Source organism: Felis catus, chromosome B2, assembly GCF_018350175.1.
Source record: "Felis catus isolate Fca126 chromosome B2, F.catus_Fca126_mat1.0, whole genome shotgun sequence".
Lineage (NCBI taxonomy): Eukaryota > Metazoa > Chordata > Mammalia > Carnivora > Felidae > Felis > Felis catus.
Window position 1 is genome coordinate 41,773,124 of NC_058372.1, and position 22,329 is coordinate 41,795,452.

The following is a 22,329-nucleotide window of genomic DNA, read 5'->3' on the forward strand; positions in this document are numbered from 1 at the left end:
TCCGCGAGGTTGTCTGGGGCCAAGCCAACACGCAACAGACATTTACAGATTGAACAACGGAACGAAAGTGGGGCCGAAGGGAGGCCGGCGGGTAGAGCTGCGCGGCTTCTGCCTCTGCCTTGGCCGCTGGTGAGGGTCTACTGGCACATCTGGCAGGGGGCACAGGGGTTCTGGCTGGTCCTGGCCCTCCTCCTCCAGGCTGCCCAGGGTAATCACAGCGTGAGGAAGACCCTAGACTATCCAGGTATTCATTAGGGCTGGGAAGTGGGCCTGCCGCCCAGGCCAGGCATGCGCCGGTCCCCGCCATCAGCACACCCCTCCCACGGAGAAGCAGGCCCTCAGGAGGCTGAACACAACCTGAAGCCACGTCCTTCACATCCAGGAGAAAACACGGCCGCCAGGGCTGGGGAGTCTCCTTGGCCAGGTGGTGGGCGAGGGCTCTGGGATTCAAGAACCCCTGGATTTGGCCTAGGGGGGAACAGAACACGCGAAGTATAGGCTGTGTGCTTCTGGCCATGGGCCCTGCTCCCAGGCCTCGGAACAGCTGCCACCATGCCTCCGGGGCGCCTCCTTGTGAGGCCTGGCCAGCCCCTTGGGGCCCTCCAATCCCTCTAGGGACTCCATCAGCCCGTCTGCTTTGCTCTCCTGAAAAGCTCTCTTGAAGCCAGAGGAGCAAGTGCTGGGCCTCCCTGAGCCCGCTGCCCACGGGCTAGTTCTGCAGGTCCAGAGATAGTTAGGTGCCCAACTTCAGGCACAATTACCTCGTTTGTGCCTGTTTTTCTGTCCAAGTTCCCCTGAATAGACCGAAAATCCTGTGAGGGCAGATGGGCGAGCTCTGACTCATTACCATTCCTAGGGATTAAGCGGGCGAAGCTCCAACGCAACTGCCGTTATTATCAATATCCCCAAAGGCCAAGGACAAAACAGTAGCTAAATTAATTAAGCACATACAATGGGTGAGGCACCGTGCTAAGCACTTCACAGCTATTAACTCATTTAATCCTCAAGACAACACTGAGAAACCATCATGTACAGAGGGGAAACTGAGGCACAGAGCCGTAGATGACTTGTCTCAATCTGCTGTCACGCAACAGGGAGGTTGACAGGATTCAAACTCCAGTGCCCTGGATCCGGAACCCACTTTCTATAGCACAGTGTAAGTACTCAGTGGGCATTTGCGGAGTAACTGAGGGACAGGCGTGCAGGCACACCGTGGGGAGGGGCCAAGGGGGCCAGGCCTGGCTTTCTGGACTGATCTGGGGCTGACATCAGCAGCTTGGTATCTGAAGGCCTCTTGGCCCTGGCTCCTCCTTGCCCCAGCACTCACCCGGGCCCTGCACAGGTGACACAAACAGGACTCAGTCGCTAGGGTGCTGGTAGGGATGCTCTGCCTGGTAACCCTTGCCCCCATGGGAACCTGGCCTCTCCCTGCCATGTCCATCAGAGTCACACAGTGTGGCCCGGCTGCCAGCTGCTCCCAAGGCCCGGGGCCAAGTATACGGTCTCTTTCCCCACCCTGCCTCTCCAGGCCTTCTAGACTATTTAGTGGTTGAGAGCACGAACTCCGGAGATCCTGGCTGTTTATGTGGCCTTGGGCATGCTACTGTGCCTCGCTTCTTCATCGTTAAAATGGAAATCAAAACAGATTATCGTCAGGGTGGGTGTGAGGGATTAAATGAGTTACGACACGTAGAGGGCTTAGAACAGTGGTACATCTCACACAGCATAGAAGTTCTTGTGAGTATTCCTGCCTCTCTTCTTACCCGTGTATTTGGATTGATAGCTGGATAGGCAGTGAAAGGGAGGGGAGAGGTCAGCAGAGCGTCACTGAAAAACCAGACAGGAGCTGCCGGGACACCCCTTTGCTCTTCCTGAAAGTCAACCTCAGTCGGGGGCGGGGGTTGGGAGAGACCCCACCGCCCGCAACCCTGGCCCTGGAGACTCCATGCTGGTGTTGTCTTACCCTCTGCTGAGACTGATCACCAGCACCACCCCGTTCAATACTAGAGCTCAGTTACCCCTGACCTCAGGCCCAGGCTTCTATTTGGTGTATTGCAAAGGATTTTGAAAAGTCTTTATCCAAGTTGTTTATGAGTCACGTAAGAGTCACTCAGCTCTCTAAGGTTCCATAAGGTACAGACAACTGTGTCACTCAGCCGAGGTGGCCCTGACGGGTTCTTCTGGTGCCTCTAGCCCCACCGCGTATGCACAGCCTTCCCTTTCTCCCCTCCCCCCCACCCATAAGCCCCATGTCATTCTGGTTAGAGGAGAATGGACCGTGACCTTGTAAAAGCATGGACATCCAGGGTTGAGCCGTTTAACAAACTGCGATTTTTTTTTTTGTAATCTTTGCATAACATTTTACTCTCCCTGGAATTGACGACGGTCCTTTCTGTTGTTCGCTTAATTTCCTATGTACGTAGAAGGAATTCAGCGGCTTCTCGCTTTATAGCAACAACTAACAACTGTTGAGCACTTCCTATGTGGCAAGCACGCTAAGTACTTTCCATGTACAAACCAGTCCTTACTATAGCCCTCGGAGGTGTGCCCCATTAGGATCTCGTTTTACAGAGGAAGAAATTGAGGTGCAGAGAGGTGAAGGGATTTGCCCGCAATCCCAGAGCAAGTAAGTGGCAGATTTGAACCCTGGCTCTTACCACTGCAGGGTCTGTGCCCCCCTGGCCCCTCCTGGCACCGGGGAGCGTATCTGCATGCCAGTCTCCTCCAGGCCCTTGTCCTCTTGCTGTTTTCTGTCCCTACAGCCAGACTGTCAGCTAGGTGAGGGCAGGCCCCGTGTCCTGCTCTTCTGCAATCCTAGGAGCAGGGCTCACCCAGCAGATCTTCCTCTGCTTGCCAGGGCAAGCCTGCCCTCCGGCTGCCTACTTGTTCACCTGTTCTGCCCCAGGACTTACAGGTGGGAGGCAGGACCGGAGCGCGGCTGGTGTGGTCACAGCTGGGCCTACAGAGGCTCAGAAAGGCCAAAAAAGTGTCTCAAGGCCTCAGCGCCAGGTTCCTCGGGTCTGGACCCCCTCTGGCTGCCAGTCCAGGGCTGTTCCTAATGTGCTAGGCCGCCTCCTCCAGACACGGGCATGTACGTATCATACATGTTACACATACAAATATGCAAACACATGCGGGCGCCAGGGGGGCTCAGTTGGTTAAACGTCTGACTTCGGCTCAGGCCGTGATCTCACAGCTCCTGAGTTCAAGCTCGTGTCGGGCTCTGTGCTGACAGCGCAGAGCCTGGAGCCTGCTTCGGGTTCTGTGTCTCCCTCTCTCTCTGCCCCTCCCCCGCCCCTGCTCACACTCTGCCTCTCTCTCTCTCTCTCTGAAACATAAAATAAACGTTAAAAAAATAAATAAATAAACGTCCGACCCCTGGTGTCGGCTCAGGTCGTGATCTCATGGTTTCGTGAGTTCAAGCCCCAGGCTGGGCTCTGCATTGACAGAGTGGAGCCTGCTTGGGATTCTCTCTCTTCCTCTCCCTCTGCCCCTCCCCCACTCATGTTGTCTCTGTCCGTCTCAAAATAAGTAGATAAACTTAGAGAAATACGCAAACATAAGGATACTTTATTCACATATGCTAATTACACACACATTTTACTTCCACACGAGCATATAATATACACATACAGACAGACATGCTTGCATTTCTAGACACATGGGCCTTCTCCCATCGGCCCATGGTAGACCAGGCCAGGAGGGTACACACAAGTGTGTGCGTGCATATGCGTGTGTGTGTGTGTATATTTGTGCATGTCTTTACACCCGTGGATGCACACATGTGTGTATATATGTTTGCACATGTATCTTTTGTGTGTGTGTGTGTGTGTGTGTGTGTTTTATTTTTTAATTTTGAGAGAGAGAAAGAGAGAGAGAGAGAGTCAGCATGAGCGGGGGAGGGACAGAAAGAGAGGGAGACACAGAATCTCAAGCAGGCTCCAGGCTCTGAGCTGTTAGCGCAGAACCCAACACAGGGCTCGAACTCATGGACCGCGAGACCATGACCTGAGCAGAAGTCCGATGTTTCACCCACTGAGCCGCCCACGTGCCCCTTTGTGTATGTTTATTTGTATGTGTTTTGTGTATTGTGTGCAAATGCCTGTATGTTTTAATGTGTGGGGAATATGTGCGTATGTTTGTGTGACTGTGTGTTAGTGTGTTATGCAAATGTGGGCTGTATGTTTATGTGTGCATACACATAGTTACATGTTTATGTGTTTTTTATGTACAATATGTGTATATGTGAGTCTGTATGTGTGAACATACAATACACTGGTTTGTATCTGTAAATAACGTATGTATTTGTATAAGGCGTTTCCGTGTTAACATATGTTTGTGGATATAATGTATCTGTGGACAATTGACATGTCTGTGTATCATGTGTGGACCTGTGTGTGCCCTCCTGGCCTGGTCTACCATGGGCCGATGGGAGAAGGCCCCTGCGTCTAGGTCCTGTAGCTGTCAGCTGACTTGGGGTAAGTGTGTTTCCTGACCCCGCCCCCCTCAGGGTTGCATCATAGGGTACCGTCCTTGGGCAGGGCTGGGGCAGTGCCAGCCTTGTTCCATCAGTGGGGGCTGGGGGTTAAGGGGAGGATGCAGTCCCTAGTCCATGGAGGGTTGAGGGTCCCCCAGACCTCCTGCCTTGCTCTGGAGACCCCCTTAAGGTTAGCACTGGCCATACTCCCAGGGGAGGCCCTTTTACTTTTACAGATGAGAAAATGGAGGCTTGCCCAGGAGTGCTAAACTTTGTGACAGCCAGTTTAAGAAGAGAGGGGATTTGAACTCGAGTCTGTCAGAACCCAAAGCCACCACACTATGCTGATCCACACCTGAGAGTCTAGGCTTTCTATGCCTGCGGCTACGCACACAGCAGGTGCTGTATCGGTGTGCATGAAGTGGACAAGGTCAGGGATCGGAAAGGTAGCAGCACTCTAGGGCCTGGGTCTGGCAAGTGGCTGGGATGCTGCAGGGGAATCAGTCCCAGAATTCTGAGGCCATGTAGACCCTCTGTGTGTTTGGAGACCCTGCCTGCATCACCCCCAGCCCAGAGGTCCAGCCTCGGTGCCTGCCGGGGGCCACCGCCGCAGGAAGCACCCCATCCCCGCCCTGAGGCCCCTAGGCTCGGTCCCTTGCTCTCTCCCTTGGCTTCCTTCCCCAACCTAGTCTCCCCGCCACCACCAGCACTCCCAGACACATTCCTCTCCCGCAGACAATCATTTCAAGGGCTCGGCAATTTCTTTGCAGGATTTGATTTGCCGCTCAGGCATTTCCTCGAGTGGCCCCTCGGTGTTTGCCCTCATCCAGATGGCATCCAGATGCAAACATCCCTCCTTCCCCCCCAGCCCTGGCTCCTCAGGCGCGGGAAATTAATCCTGACCCCACCTCACACTCACCTCCCCGCATCACTAGCTTTGTTTCTTGGTCTCGAGGTCAGGGCTTGGGCTAACACCTCTGCCTCCTTCTCTCTCCAAAGCCTGGGCTTCTGGCAGACCTGTTATCTGCCCCCCCCCCCTCTCTCTCTCTCTCTCTCTCTCTCTCTCGGCCTTTGTTCAATTTAACAGGTAATTGCTCTGTGAGCCAAAGCAAATGTCAGCACGATAATGAAGGCGATATGATGCAGTTCTGGCCCCAGCGGTGGGGGGGGGGGGGGGGGGGGGGGGAAGAGTAGGGTGTGTGACTGGGTGCAGGGAGCAGGTGGTGAGGGCCTTGGACCTCTGGTGGGGGTCCTTAGAGCTGACCAAATCCAGTGAGGAGACTGAGGTGCAGAGAGGGGAGCAGATGACAGTTGTGCTGATAATACAGACCAATGTCCGTAGGCAACAATGTAAAGACCAGCTCACTTAGTCCTGTGAGTGGGGCATGGTTATTTTCATTTCACAGATAAGGAAACTGAGGCCCAGGCTGGAGAGAGAATCTAACCAGAACAAAACCGCCTATGGTATCATTTCATTTGTCAGGGCACTAACAAAGTGAGAGGCTAACTTCATCTTTGGAAAATTTTGAGAGCCGGACATAATTGCCCCCATGGCAGAGATGAGGTAACTGAGGCTCAGAGAGGCTTAGTAGCTCACGTAAGACCACGTGACAACTTCAGTGGCAGAACCGGACTCTAAACCAGACTTCCAAAGCCCATGGGGTCTCCTGTGTGGCCCAGCTGGGTCACTCGAGCACTATCCCCGGAGCCCTGCACTGGCACAGTGACAGCCACCCTGGTGGGAAAAATCTCCTGGAGCCTGGGGGACAGTTCTGGGCTGGAATTCCTGTGCCTGGGCGAGCCTGACTGTTCCTCAGAGGCCAGACATCAGGCCTCCCGATTCTCTGTCCAGTGCTGGACTCTGGATCCGGGGGCAGGGCCAGTAGAGGCCAGTCCTCAGAGGGGCAGCTCTCCACCTGCCCCAAGAGGGGAGGGCAAGGCCCCACTGATCTCCACTCAGACCTTCGGCTTCCCCTTAAAAGTTAATATTTACACACTCTCCGCCGTGCCACTCCGATGCCGCCGTGGACATCAAAGTGGCCGGAGGGCTTCCCTGGTCTCGGGGCCCCTAAATCCTTTTTGGGCTCCACGTGGGCCCACTGGACTCCAGACAGCCAGAAAGATGGGGCAGCCGCGCTGTGCCCAGATGGACTTTACTCTCTCTAAATTGTACACAGTCAAGCTTCCTTGACCGAAAATGGGGCATTTGGCTCAGGCTCAAGGCTGCGGCACAGGCATTTCTTAGAACCACTGGGCATCAGACCCAGAGGTGTGAGGAGCAGGGGGCAGAGGGCAGGCTGTCGGCCTGCTGAGCCTCAGGCAGCTGTGGGGATGCTGGCCAGTAGCACCTGCCTGGTAATAGCAGGTGGTCCTGAGGTGTGTTGACGGTCACTTAGGCCCACGGCGGGCACAGCAGTCCCTCTGGTCTCCCCAGCCCCTGAAAACACCAGAGCTGGACACACAGGGTAAGTTAGGGACAGGGCTGGAACTTCTCACCTGCCTGCCTCTCCCGACACCTCCTTCGGGTGGCCTCCCAGCGTCCTGCTCTGTGAGTGCCCTCATTGGCTAGACTCTTTCCTCTCCCCTCTCCCTCCCCTTCACCAGTCATTATTCCTTCCGGATTTGGAGTGAACTTGGCTTTGCAACAGATGGGAAACCTGAGGAACTAAGATCTCTGAGCTGGGCTCCTCCCACAGAGGGTCAGAATCACTGTTTGCACCTGGGAGCTGGGCTGGGCGGGCGGGCGAGCGAGCAAGCGAGCGGAGGGAGGATCACCCCCCTGCAGTTACCAGTCTGGGCAGGCTGGCCAGATCCGTGCCCTTGGGGTCCTCAGGTGGGGGCTTCCTGCTGGAAGCGTGTGGGTAAAGGTCTGAGAATCACAATGATGGCCAGAGGGAAAGAACACTGTCAACAGCTGCATGTTGGTGGTCAGGTAGCCTCGGAAGGGACACCGTGGCTGGAATGCCAGGGCTTTCAGGTTAATGTTTGACCTGGAGCCACGTGTTTTTCCACTGGGTATTTTTATCCTCCGTACCTGGCAGTGGGCAGCTGGGGGCCCTCCCCTGTGGGCAAAAGAGGGGGGGGTGCCCAGCTGGGGCAGCCCTGGGCAAGGCAGGGCTGCAGAGAGGCCAGAGGGGCTGGCTTGGGAGCAAGTGGGGGGGGGGGGGAGAGGGAGAACAGGAGGGGCCTGGAGCGGGGCCGCAGGCTATACCTCAGTCGCATACCTGGTCCCACCGTGGGCCCAGCCCAGCCCCTGGCTCTCCTCTTCCTGGAAGGACAGGCAGAGGTAAGGGGAAGAAAGAGATCTAGGGAAGACCAGCAAAGCTTCCAGAAGTCCATAGCTTTTCAGGAAAGAGTTAGTCTCAGTGGTAATGAATCACTCTCAGATCCTGGACACTACAAGTTAGAGATTTCTCCCTTCTGGAGACACCGTGTTCTTATTCAGAGGGTGGGAGTAATTCAAAGCTGCTTGGCCCCGCCTGCCAACACCGGCTGATGGAGAACACAGCCCCGATCCCAGGGAACCCCCGGTCTAAGGAGTGGAGGCCGTCTTCACTTCTGACAAGCGCTTTGTTCCATTATGTCCAAGAACCTAAACCTGAATTAAAGACACCCACTGGGTCGCACGGCTCTGGGCTTTCCAAGACCTCACCATCTCTTGGTTTCCCTCCTTGGCAGTGGGGAATCTGGCTTTATGAGGCTGTTTACAGGCCAGTGGCCAGAGTCCTTCTCACTCTGTCATGGGGGGGGGGGCGGGGAGCGCAGGGGAGGGAGACCCTCAAAGGTGCTCAGGCTAGAGCCTGTTGATGCAACTGTACCAACCGAGCAAAGCCAGCTTCCTTCCTGTCCCTGCTGAGAGATCCAGATGGGCTTTCAATTTATGCTTGAGTCTGGTGGGACGTGGGTCCCCTGCAAACCTGCCCACCAGCCGCTCTCCACGTCACCAAAGGCCTCCCTGCCCTGCTGCTCAACAGCACTGGTCTGAAGCAGGCCAGGCAGGCTGGCTCCCAGCCCAGGCTCTTTCTCAGGACTCCCTGAGGGTCTCACGGGAAGGAGTAAAATTGCAGGAAACTACTTATCTCTCTGGGTGGCCCCACGAAGGGCTTCCTGAGTGAGCAAATGAAGGTTCCCAGATCGAGGTGGGATAAGGGGCCTGCTGGAGGAACAGAGATCTCCGGGGAGGGGGGGGGGTCCCAGTTCTCTCACTGTCCCCCTACGATTGCTTGGAAGTGGGGTGTTGGAAAAAGGCTGGGCAACAGAGATTCTCAACCTAGCACAGGGAGGAGGGCCCATCCCTTGGTCTGCAAGGACCCCAAGGCTGTCTCTGGCTGCGGTGACTGGTCTTTCCACTCCCAGCCTACCTTCCTGTGGGCCCTCCACTGCACCCTAAACCCCCAGCCTGAGCACACTTGGCCACCTCTCTGTAACCCAGTATATGCCAGGTCCTGGGCTGGGGGCCATTCACCTAGAGGCCTCCCTCACTCCTCAGTACAATCTGGGTGGTGAATCTCTTTATCTCCATTTTACAGATGAGGGAGCTGAATAAAAGCATCATTAAACAATTAGCCCAAGGTCACACAGCCTGTTGGTGACACAGCTGGGATTTCAACCTCAGTCTATCTGACTCCAACTCCAGCTGGGAGATCCTATCAGCCAAGTCACCTGTGTATTTTAAATCCCAGATTTCTCATCAGCCCACTCTGCCAGAGCCCCCCCGCCCCCCATAGAGGGTTGAATATACCTGGCTCCTACAACCCACTGTCTCCTATTTCCCACACCAGGAAGTCCTTCGTGGAGTCTAACCTAGGTGCCTTCTGCTGTCTCTTATCTTGAAATCAGGGAAAGTGGACCAAAGATGGTCCCTGCCCCATGCCCTGTCTTTAGAGACCGTGTCCCATAGGACTGTGGCATCCCTCTGTGGCTCTGAAGTGTGGATTGCTTCTGGCCGCAGGAGGAGGAGTCCCAGACCCTGGGGAACAAGGAGGAGGTCTACTCTCGGGCCACCTCACACAGGAGGCTTGGCTGTGCCTCCAGACCCTTCCATTTCCTGCTGAGCATGGGACAGGTGAGGAACAAACCAGGGTGAAGGTGGGTCTGTGAGACCCTCAGAGGGTCCTTGGCTTCTGACGCTGATTAATTCTTTGGGGAACAGGAGGCTATACCTCCGGGGACAGACACCAAGAAATCCCAGGATCTGGAATTCCCCATGTGACTCTTGTACCCCTGTGGAGGAAGAAATTGAAGGGAAGGGACACAGGCTTGCACCCATTCCCTGCAATGGAGGAAATTCGTCCCTCATCTGGGTGACAAGGAAGGAGGGATTCCAAAGACCCTGCTCCCGGACTCTGGCACTGGACCCAGATCTTCTGTTTCTTAGAATCTTTCCAGGGGAGCCCTCCTGACTCCTGGTCTCCTCTGACTGAGTTTGGCAGGGGGGCCAGCTCATGTCCATGTTTGGAGATGGCGTGGAGGGGACACAGTTCAGCTTCTAGGGCTGCTCAGCCTGGGGGATTGGGATAGAGAAAGCCCCTCTCCCCTGAGCCCACAGAAGTGCCTTTATCAGACTCCCTTGCCCTCAGAGCCCCAGGACTAGAAGATGAGCCCGCTCCCTGCAGGCATCCCCACCTGCAGAAGGTGACAAGCCTACCACCACTGTAGGGGGAGGAATGCCTGCCCATCCTCCTCTTCCTCTAGGCATTCCAGAGTCCCCTTCCCTCCCTGGTCAGCGGATCCAGATTTTCTCTGCCCTGGGCTGGGGCCTGTGAGAAATTCAGAGCAGGAGCAGACAGAGGCCCCTCAGGATGGGAGACACAGTCATGTCCGTGGGCTACAGGCCAGGCATCAGTGCCCAAGACAGCAACAATAAGAGCTAATGTTCCTTAAGCACCTCCAAAATAGGCTGCTTTATTTTATTATTTTCTTTAATGTCTATTTATTTTTGAAAGAGAAAGAGAGAGAGAGAGAGAGACAGAGCATGAGCGGGGCAGGGGCAGAGAGAGAGAGGGAGGGAGACACAGAATCCGAAGCGGCCTCCAGGCTCTGAGCCATCAGCACAGACCCCGACGCAGGGCTCGAACTCATGAACCGCGAGATCACGACCTGAGCCGAAGTTGGACGCTTAACTGACTGAGCCACCCAAGCACAAAATAAGGCACTTTATATAGATCAACCCATTTCATCCTCACAACCACCCTAGGAAATCAGTACAGTGGGCCCCCCTTATCCATGGGGGATACCTTCCAAAGTCCCCAGTGGATGCCTGAAACCACAGATAGCACTGAAGCCTATACACACTATGTTTCTTCCTCCGCATACATCCCCATGGCAAAGTTTAAATTATCAATTAGGCACAGTATGAGATGAACAACAATAACTAACCATAAAATAGAACAACCGTAACAGCATACTGTTATCAAAGTTACGTGAAAAAACAAAGTTACGTGAATGAGGTCCCTTTCCCTCTCTCTCGAAATATCTCACAGTAGCACATTCGCTCTTCTTCGGGTTGAGGTGAGATGATAACATGCCCAGGGGATGAGCTGAGCTGAGGGGAGTGACACGCAGTGTGATGTAGCGTGAGGCCGCTACCAACCTGATCCCGTGTCAGAGGGAGGGTCAGCTGCTTCTGGACCGTGGTTGACCCCGGATAACTGAAACTGCAGAAAGCAAACTGTGGATGGGGAGGAAATTGCTCTGTCATGATATCCACATTTTCCCATGAGGAAACTGAGAGCCGAGTAACTGGTTCAAAGTCTGACAGGAAGGAAGTGGGATGGGAATCCAGCTGGTTTACCCCAGAGCCTGTGCTCTTACCCTCTACACCTGAAGTGCCTTATACAGTAGCCACTAAACTCATGGGACTAGAGAGGCACCTGGGTGCCTCAGTCAGCTGAGCGTCTGACTCTTGATTTCACCTCAGGTTATGATCTCACATTTCATGAGTTCAAGCCCCGTGTTGGGCTCTGCACTGACAGCGCAGAGCCTGGGTGGGATTCTCTCTTTCTTTCTCTCTCTCTGAAAATAAAATAAATAAACTTAAAAAAATATTTAAACTCACGGGACTAGAGATCTTCCTAGGCTTATGGGGGTTATAACCCGATAAATCCTTTGTGATTTATTTATGGGTTATAACCCACAAATCCTTTGTGAATTGAAAATATTGTGAGTAGGAAATGCATTTAATACAGCTAAGTATCGTAATACATCCTGAGTAGCATCACTTCACCTAGCCCACCTTCACTGTGCTCAGAACACTTACATTAGCCTACCGTTGGGCAAAATCATCTAATAACACGAAGGCTGTTTTATAATAAAGTGTTGAACGTCTCACGTAATTTACTGAAGAGTGTACCAAAAGTGAAACACAGACTGGTTGGGGACAGACTCATTGTAAGCCTATGGGCTGTTTACTCTCGTGATAGCATGGCTGGCTCCTGGGAGCTGGGGCTGCCACTGCCCAACATCATAAGAGATTATTGTACCGCATATCGCTAACCTGGGAAAAGATCCAAGTTCAGAATTCGAAGTCTGGTTTCTACTGAAGGCAATCACTTTTGCACCTGTGTAAGGTCAAAAAATCATAAGTTGAACCATCATAAACCAGGGACTTCTGCATTTCACTTTGCAATAAAATTCAGTCCAGTTAAAAACTCAGTTCCTCAGTTGCATGAGCCACCTGTCAGGTGCTCAGTAGCCGCAAGTGCCTGGCGGCTGCCATATTGGACAGTGCAGATATGAACCATTTCCATGGTGGCAGAAAGTTCTTTTGGGCCATACTGGTCTACAAATTACTGCCTCTGAAGAATCAAGAGGGAGCAATGGAAAATCATTCTTCAGTTGATAGAATAAAACAATAATTAACAGTAAGATAATAATGGCTATAATTTACTGAGAGCTTCCTACGTGCCAGGCACAGTGCCAAGCCTATAATCTTTACCCAATCCCAGGCTCAGGAAGGTTACCCAGGGTCACAGCAGTCAGGAAGTCAATCGAATCCAGGTCTGGGGGACCCCAGTCTGGTCCTTTCCCCCTCCTGCTCTACCCCCTGCTGTGCCCCACCCCCAGGAGTTTATAGCCCCTGGGGAAAGGAGGGGAAGGCAAATGCATGCATTTCACAAGAACAGGGATTAAATAAATCAGCACCTAATTAGCATCATCACATTTCCGCAAGCCTGCTGACCAGAACATTGCACTAATGAGGTCAAGGTCTTGATTTTGAGTCGTGTGAGCATCACTTCACTTCACACGGAGAAAGGCTCGGTCCCGGCCCTGTGGGCTGCATCCTGCCTCCAGATAGTGTGATTAGAAGACTAGGATAGTGTGGATGTTTCAGCAGAGCCCTGTGGCCTGCTATCAGAGGCCCAGCCCAGGGCAAATTGCTTCAGGCAGGGCAGGGTTGGAGAAGAGGGTTGTGAAATGCTGGTGGGTGCTGGTCCTCTGGACCAGGGGATGAGAATGTCTTTCCTCTCTAGAAAGGATGGGATTAGCAGAAAGCCAGTTCTGAATTTGGAAAAAAAAAAAAAAAAAAAGATGTAGCAGAAGGTAGAACAGAACTTCAGAGACTTGCTTCCTATTAGATAAAACTTTTGGGGGATACGCGGTTTCTGGGACTTTTGAGGGCTTGAAGGTGGGAAGATCTACCTTCGTATCCCATAGGGATTGTTGTATTGTTGAGAAGTTTAGCTCCAATGATATGTCAACCCCTGTGTGTCATCTGGGAGATAAGGCCGAGTGAATGGCAAGAGTAGACAGTTTAGCAAAGAGGTGGACCTTCTCCCTGGACAGACCTGAGATAATGAAGGTTCAGGGCCCACGCGGGGCCAGGCACGTGATAGGTCTCAGTGGATGTTAGTTCACTTGAATAATCGCTCTTCTTTAAGCAGCTTTTCCCCCGGGGCCAGCACACCACCAGGTTGGGGGGACTCTGATTGTATAAGCATTATGCCAAAAGCATGACCCAATAACTGGCTGTGTGAGTCAGGATAGGCCATGCGGTGCTGCACTAACAAATTAACTCTGAAATCTTGGATTCACGCCACAAAGGTTTCTTTCTTGCTCACACGACTGAACCACGGCAGATTGGCAGGGGCTCTGCTCTACAGGGTTGATTAGGGACCCAAATTTCAACACATGGCTTCCCTGATTATGCCAGGAGGGACAGAAAAGAGCAGGTTAGCTATCTACTGGCTCTTCAGTGCTTTGGCCCAGAAGTATCTCCATTCACAGCCTAAGGACTACTCCTAGTCCCACGTAGCGGTGAGGGGCCGGGGGAGTGGCGGGGAAAATGTGGGTATGTGGTGAGTAGTAAATGCCTCTGCCACTCCACCACGTCCCCTCTCAAAACCCCATTTTCCTCTCCTATAAAAGAACTCTGAGGTGTCTTTTAGCTCTGGGCTTCCAGGTCTCCATGGAATGTCATTCCACAAACATTTCTTAGGTAGCTCACCTAAATGCTGACAGTGCTCAGTTAAGTTGGACCCTCCTCTCTCAGAGGTGGATTTGATTTTTTTTTTTTAGACAATCAGAAAGTTATTTGACAAGCCAATTTAAAAATGAGCAAAGAGTCTGAACAGACAGCTCATCAAAGGAGATATATAGACAGGAAACAACCATATGAAAAGATGCTCAATGTCATTTATCATTAGAGAAATGCAAATTAAAACAATAACAAGAAACCACAATATACTTAATCAACTGGCTAAAATCCACAAAAATGATTGACGATATCAGCTGCTGGGGAGGATGCGGAGCAACAGGAACTCTCATTCATCACTGATGGAAATGCAAAATGGTACAGCCTTTGGAAAAGAGTTTGGCAGTTTCTTGTAAAACAAAAAATACTCTTGCCATATGATCAAACGATTGCACTTCTAGGTATTTACTCGTCTGATTTTAAAATTTATGTCCACACAAAAACCAGCACGTAAACATTTATAGAAGCAATTTGTTCAGAATTGACAAAAATATCATTGTCAAAGTAACCAAGATGTCATTTAATAGGTGAATAGATAAGCTGTGGTGTATTGACTCAATTTAACAATATTTAACAATAAAAAAGAAATGAGCTATCAAGCCACACAAAGAGACGTGGATAATTCTTAAATGAGTATTGCTGAGTGAAAGAAGCCAGTCTGAAAAAACTACGTACTGTATAATTCCCTGATATGACGTTCTGGAAAAGGGGAAATTATAGAGATGGTAAATACATCAGTAGTGGGAGAAGAGTTGAATTGATGAAGCACAAGAAATATTTTAGAATGGCAGGACTATCTGTGTGATACCAAAATGGTGAATACAAGATACAGTGATTGTCAAAACCCGCAGAACTTTATAGCACAAAGACTGAGCTTTAATGTATGTCAATTTAAAAAAATCACTTAGGGGCACCTGGGTGGCGCAGTCGGTTGGGCGTCCGACTTCAGCCAGGTCACGATCTCGCGGTCCGTGAGTTCGAGCCCGAGGCTCTGGGCTGATGGCTCGGAGCCTGGAGCCTGTTTCCGATTCTGTGTCTGCCTCTCTCTCTGCCCCTCCCCCGTTCATGCTCTGTCTCTCTCTGTCCCAAAAATAAATAAAAAACGTTAAAAAAAATTAAAAAAAAATCACTTAGGAGGTTAGGGCATCTCAGGACAGAATGGAGAACGTGACAAAAGAATCTATTACAAAAGTTTAAAACCACCTCACTGAAGGGGATGGGAGAAAAGATGCTAAGTCACTCTGGAAATGAGTGGAGTCAGTAAGATCAAAGACAAAGGAACAGCGCATAAGCACTGTATTCTAGTTGATCGAGTTGTTTCCCGTAGAAATATCGGTTAACAATCCGAAATGACATACATGTGTACTGGAGCTGAGCTTAAATTAAGTAAACGGATAGCAGATGCTGGGAGCCAGGTCTTCCACTGTTGGAATGAAACATTACAGACGAGCTAAGGGAAGCAGGGTAGAACCGTCCGTGTGGTAACAGAGTTGGGAGCATCAGTATGAACTCGTGTTTAACTTAATATAGATGCGGATGGTTACATAAGAAATACAGAAATGTGTATAAACGTGGGTTAGTATACACACATATGTTTCCTTTCTCTGTCAGCTGGGAAGGTCTATAAGCAACTATACCCCAATAACGCTAAGCACACCTAGTGCTCAGATTTTGGTTTCTACAATCCAGGACTTCTTGGAGTAGGGGCTGATTCTGGGACTGGGGCAGGAAACATACAAGATGAGGCCAGAGAATCTTGTGGTGTCAGAAAGTAAAAGAACCCCCAACCCCCCAAAGGAGCCAACTAAAAGGACTCCCAGTGGTCAAAGACGGAACAATTTGAGAAATGAAATAAAGTAGTTTGGAGTATAACCCAAAGTATAAAATAAATGTCCACGAGTCCATACTGATATAAATAAATGATTGAATAGATAAATGGGAAAGAAAAGACAAATCTGTGCAGAACTGAATTCCAAATAATGATGTAGATGTCTCACTCTCAAGGAGGGAGAACACGGCTCCTCACTCTTTCAATGTTAACTGTAGTGGCTTCCTTCCAAAGAGAACATTATAGAAAGGGAAGGGGGAGCAAACTGACAAACACCACCTCAGCCAGATGATCAAGGTCAATATCCACAGTGATAAGTTATGTTGGTAGTTTGTATCCTTGATATGATGTGACGAAAATGGTGCTTTATCTCTGTATTCTTCCTTCATAAACTCGTAACTCAAGCCTAACCATGAGAAAAACAGCACACAACTCCTAACTGAGGACATTCTACAGAAATACCTGACCAGTACTGCTCAGAACCGTCAAGGTCATCAAAAACAAGGAAACGAGGAACTGTCACAGCCAAGAGGAGCCTAAAGAAACACAACAACTCTGTGTAAAGCAGTGTCCTGGATGGGATCGTGCAAAAGAAAAAAAGATATTAGTAAATATGAAACAAGTATGGACTTGAGTTAATAATAATGTATTGGGGCGCCTGGGTGGCTCAGTCAGTTAAGTGTCTGACTTCAGCTCAGGTCATGATCTCACAGTTTGTGGGTTCGAGCCCCGCGTCAGGCTCCGTGCTGACAGCATGAGGCCTGCTTGGGATTCTCTCTCTCTGCCCCTCCCCTGCCCACACTGTCTCTGTCTCTCTCATAATAAACAAATAAAAATTTTAAAATGTCTATTATAGAGGAACGTGGGTGTGGAGTGTATGGGAATTCCACATTGCCTGCAATTTTTCTATACATCTAAAACTATTCTAAAGCAAAGAGTTTATCTTAAAAATGTTATTTGAAGTCAAGTTGAAAGAATAATTGGATTAAAGTGGGTAAAAAAGCAGTGTGATTCTGCTATGATGAGTTTAATTGACTCTAAAAGTGCACGTGAGTGAATAGAACCACAGGAAGCTGGGCAAGAATGTTCTAGAGGCAGGGGATACTTCTGCATAGATTCACCACAGCTGATGCCACTGGAAAGAAGGGCACTGAGGCAGGGGAGAGACAAACACTGGCTTTCTGGCCTTTTCCACTTTGTACCCGTTAATAAAATAAAATATAGGGGTGCCTGGGTGGCTCAGTTGGGCATCCGACTTCGGCTCAGGTCATGATCTCATGGTTGGCGAGTTTGAGCCCCCCATCGGGCTCTGTGCTGACAGCTCGGAGTCTTCAGCCTGCTTCAGAGTCTGTGTCTCCCTCTCCGTCTGCTCCTCCCCTGCTCATACTCTGTCTGTCTCTCTCTCTCAAAAATAAATAAGCATTAAAAAAAAAAATTTTTTTTTAGAGAAATAAGTAAAATGTAGATCCAAGACGAGAACAAAATGCACTGAACAAGCAGCATGATCGGAGTCAATGCTCTCTTCTGAGGTAAACTTTTTGAATGATAACTCCCCTCACTTACTAAAACAAAATCCCCCCGGAACCCTTTCTGACCCCGCCTAAGAGAGAACGGGTTGCTCCGTGTTCCGTGGGGCGTGGGGTCGAGCAGGCGAGGTGGTGCAGCGGACATGTCGAGCACGGCCGTCAGACCCCCGTCCCACCCGCCAGCTGTGTGACCTGGGAGAATACAGCATCTCTCCGCCTCAGATGCCTCATCGCTGTAACGGGGCCAGAAATTCCCACCTACCCGGTGGTGGTGGGAAACTGGAGAGAATGTATGTACATGAGCCAACGAGGCCAGCGTCAGGCGTGGCAAAGGCCTTCAATTAATGATGGTGACTACTAGTGGAATTGCTGGAGGACAAGCAGATTAATCTGGATGGACTGGATTGGGCTGTGTAGACGATGGGAGGCAGAAGGCCATGGTGACTGGGCGGGAAGGTTGGGGGGTGCACTCCACGTGCAGAAGCTACAGGAACAAACACAGAAAGCGGATGGAGGGGCAGCCCCAGGAGCAGGGGAAGGCCTGGAGGGGCCAGGGAGGAGGCTCTGAGGTGGGCTGGGCCTCCACACCCTGGTAGTAAATCCCTCTAGCGTTTGTCAGCTTCAGTGACCTCTTTCGTGACCCTGGAAGCTTTTAAACAACAACAAAAAAAGGGAGGCGATGGCTCATTTGGAGAAAGAAAATGGACCAAGGCCGGAACCCGCACCAGAGGCAGAAGAGGGCCCCTGCTCAGAATGAATCTAAGGAACAACGCAGGGATGTTTCCGCTGGGAAGGCCTGAGTGGCCACAGCCACTGTGCCCCGCAGGAGAGCCTGTTCCCTGAGTCTATCTGAGGCCTGGAGCCTCAGGTGGTCCAGTCCACCCTTCACATGGGGAGGGGCTCCCCATTCTGAGGAACAAACAGAACTGTGCCTCCACTCTTAGACTAGGCAAGAGCAGGGAGGGGGCTGAGGACAGGAGCTGGGGCTCCACCTTCAGACTGGAGGCTGCTGCGGGCAGGGGTTGCTTCTTTCCCGCATGCTGGGGGGGGGGCCCTCGGGAGCAGGTCTCAATCCTCTTTCTCAGGATCTTGCCTGGAGATCTGCCCCCAGTGCATTCTTGGGTTTTGGGGCAAAAGCTTCTGCTTACTTGAAAAAGTGACCTCCACAAAGTGGGTCAAAGGATGAGCGCTAAAATACAACAAAGAGGAGATTTTGTTGTTCTTCTACTTTCCATAATTTCAAAACACGTTTTTTCTGGCCTGTGAGCAGATGCCTCCCTCGGGCCATGCCAGGCCGTTGGTTGGGTGGCAGCAGGAAAGCGCTGAGGATCTGGATCTTGCCAAAATAAATCCTGCTCCCAACCATCGTGGCCTGCAGAGCTGAGGCGGGCCCACCCACCCCCGCATGGCAGGGTCTTCCTGGGGCCGCCAGGCCCAGGCCATGGTAAATAGTTTAACTGTGTTTATGTAGCAGTAATATGCGTGTTACCTTTCACAGCGACCGCATTCCAGAGGGCAATCGCGGGTGATTTACCTCGTCCCTAGCTGGCCACCAGTCCCTGTAGTGGGTGGGTGGCCCCTGGGGCCCAGTTCCACTGTCCCAGGAGGGCTGTTTTTAAAAAGCTGCCCCTACCTTGCCGTGCCCTGCCGTGTGTGTGTGTGTGTGTGTGTGTGTGTGTGTGTGTGTTCCCAATCTGGGGATTCCTTAGCAGCCTCCCCAGGTCTTCTGTGGAGTCTGAAGGGAACTGTCAGGGGCCATCCCCTCCCCTCCTCTCCTCAGGCCAGGGCAGCCAGTGTTTAGAACTTGCCCATCACATTCATGGAGATGGATGGATACAGGCCCCAACCCTGTTCTCAGTTCTCAGTCCTAGTCCTGGTGCCTGATGTAGCAGCAGCCCCCCCCCCCCCCAGGGTACTAATTATCACTGACTTCTGTTGAGTCCTTACCAGGTGCCAGGCACCAATTTTCCTGCCTTGTAGCTTATGAAGGAAGTGCTGTCATGAGCCCCTTTTACAGATAATAAAACTGAGGCAAGGAGAGTTTATGCAACTTGCCCAAAGACACACAGTGAGTGAGGGGGCCGAGTCCAGACTTAACTGGGCAGCCTGAACTCCCAGCCACCCCACTTCTCCACCTTCCCCAGGCCGTGAGCAAGTCTGGCTCCTGGATGGGGGCTGGGGGGTGAGCAGCTTAGAGACGAAGTCCAACCCTCAGAGGAGCGCCTTTGTGCATACAGGCGCTCGCCAAGTGGGCACGGGAGGCTCCCACCCGAAAACACGCATACGTGCATGCATCTCGTGCACCGTGCCCCCCCCACATGTGTACATCTCACGTGTGTGTGTGCAAGCACACACCTACGTGCATACATAGCTGTATCTTCACCCTGTGTATGTGATGAGTTCGCCTTATGCACGTATGTTCCTCACACAGGCCTTCCCGCGAGGACTCGTGTACATGCAGATGTGCGCATGGCCCATGTGTGCATGGAGGAGGTCCTGCCGCTTTGCCAACTAAGCACATACTTCCTTTCTTTGACCTTCCAGCTAAGTGTCAGCCTTGAGACCAATGAGACAGGCGTGGATGTCCTCTTATTTCGTACGTCCACTCAACCATATTTCCTGAGCACTCATTGTATGCTGGGCCTTCTGCTGGGGACTGTGGTGGTGGACACAAACTGGGGCTCAGCCTAGGCCCATAGGGACACCGAATGCAGGGTAGAGGTGGGCCGTGAGCCAGAAGACACAGTCATTCCTGTTGCCCAAGCCTGGGGGAGGCAGGCTCCAAGCTCCTCTCTGGTGACGGCATACTGGTCACTGGAGGCCAAGCTACCTGCCCAGTTCTGGGCACCCACAGGACGTTGGGCTTTCCTGCAGGCTTCAGGTCTGTAGGCAGCCCGGCCGGGGACTCTGGATACCTCGGGCAGGGCTCAGAACCTCTCCCCTCATCTTCATAGTGGAAGCAGGAGCACAGGATCTCAGAGCAGCCAGGTGGGTATGAGTCACCAAGCAGGTCCGACACTGCCTGCCTGCCTGCCTGCCGTCCCAGCAGTGGGCTGGCCTGGCCTTGTCCACACGGCTTCTGAAAATGTCCACAGCACGGGTCTTCCTGATGCCTGGACCTTCTGTCACCCTGCCACGCCCTGTACTTTGGGTTACATGGGCCCTGCTGGACAACGAGGGGCCGGACCTTTGACATGGTATCTACCCCCCAAGTGCCATGCAAGACAGACCAGGAGCTGAGAGCCTGGCAAACCCCCTGTTGGCCAGGACTTACCAGGGCCCCAAGGTCAGTTTAAAGCGCTGATGTTGCCATCTTGAAATTCTTAACTAGTTTTGAACAAGGGACCAGAAAATTATGTAGCCAACCCTGCCACTGGCTGAGGCTTTCTGTGGGTGCGCCTGGCATAGCCCTGCCCGCTCCCTGCCTTCCTGGCGCTCTGCATGCCCCTCAGCCGCCCTGTCGCTGCCAGCTCGGCCTCCTGCCCTGGGCTGGCCCCGGCTGCTGAGCTGTGGGCGGCTGTGGTTTCCCGGCGCCCACAGCGCGGCCGCAGTGTTTGAAGATGCACTTCAGCGGTGTCCTCAGACTGTGTTCCTTCTGTCGCCCAGCCTGCGGTCGCCCCTGCCAGCTCCCACCCCACGGTTGCTTGCCTGCTGCCGCCCAGGCCATAAGAAGCCGGGAAGGGAGGCCCTCGGTCCGTCCTCAGCTTCTGGCCCAGAGCCCATGCGTGTGGACGGCTCAACACCAGCCCCACCCCGACGGACACCAGCCCTAAGCTCTCTCAACCTCACTTGCCTCAGCTGGAAAGTGAGGATGGAGACGTTTCCCCAGTAGCATTGTTGGGAGGATCCCTGGTGACACACAGGGAGCACGGGGAGGAAGCCTGGCACAGAGTGGGTGCGAGGAGAACATTTCATCTCAGCCGCTTATTAGCTCGGCATGTAGTGAGTGCCTATTAAAAGCCAAGCCGGCCGAGGACAGCCCCTACCGCGTGAGCTCCCTAAGTGCCGTGGGGCTGGGTGGCTGGAGGCAGAAGTGTCAACAGCTGAACAGAATCCTAGGGTGGGAGCTGGAATGGAGGGGAAACCCGGGCCCAGGGAGAGGATGTGACTTGCCCGGACCCGGACCCAGCGGTCTTGTCTCTCTGCCCACCGGACGCTCCTCGCTGACAGGCTCTGCCGTGTCTCTGGTTGTGCAGAAGAGACACCGGTCCCGCTGCCTGGCAGCTGTGAGCCAGGTGAACGGGCTGTGTTCCGGGCGCGAGTCGCGCTCTTCTTGATGGGTTGTGGACATCATCTGTGCCCCTTCCCCTCCCTGCCCAACATTATTTACTGAGAATCTCCTGTGGGTCCAGCACCCGCAGACGCTCAGTGGCCGTTCTTGGGACACACCACAGCAGCCCCCAGGGGACGACCCCAGCCTGCCTTTTGCCTCCTTGGAGCAGTGACAAAGAGGCCAACGTCACTCCGTTTCCAAGCCCCGTGGTCCTGGGCACCACCGGGTGAGTCTGGGACTCCTCCACGGGAAAATGACGGCTTGGCTACCGGTCCTCGGTGCCCACCACCCCTTCCAATACTCAGATATTCCTCCTGCCCATCTCTTGAGGCCACTCGTCTTCCAGGGGCCCAGCCCACCCTGAACAGGATTTGGGGAGGACAGGCACGCCATGGGAATGGCTAAATGAAAGCAGAGAGTTGAAATGAGGGTCCAGTGATAAAGGGAGAGTCTGGAAGCCACTAAAGGGAGTTTGGGCAGGGCAGTGACACGGCTGGCCTCATCTTTAGAAGCTCCCTCTGCTGGGGTGCGGAGAGGGGCTGTGGGGGCAACGGCAGACACGGGAAGGGCTGACAAGAAGGAACCACAATAGTCCGAACACCTGCCTAGGGGAGCCCGACCTCTCTGGATGGGCGGGGAGCCCTCCGAAGGGGTTTGGAGACACAGCCTTTGCCCTCTCGTCAGCTGCACCCCCATGGCCCGGGAGCATCCCTCCTTCCCTCAGCAGACTCCTCATCCAGCCTGTGGTCCCCA

The 22,329-nt window shown here is 52.7% G+C and overlaps 1 long non-coding RNA gene across 1 annotated transcript; it reads right to left on the reverse strand.

Moving 5' to 3' along the window:
* Positions 1-10,830: 10,830 nt before the first annotated feature.
* LOC109500164 lies at positions 10,831-13,903 on the reverse strand. Its single transcript, XR_002157804.3, has 3 exons — positions 13,264-13,903; positions 11,973-12,036; positions 10,831-11,133 (listed from the first exon to the last, which is right to left on the reverse strand). It is a non-coding gene; the product is annotated as an uncharacterized LOC109500164 (long non-coding RNA).
* Between the last annotated feature and the right edge of the window lie 8,426 nt (positions 13,904-22,329).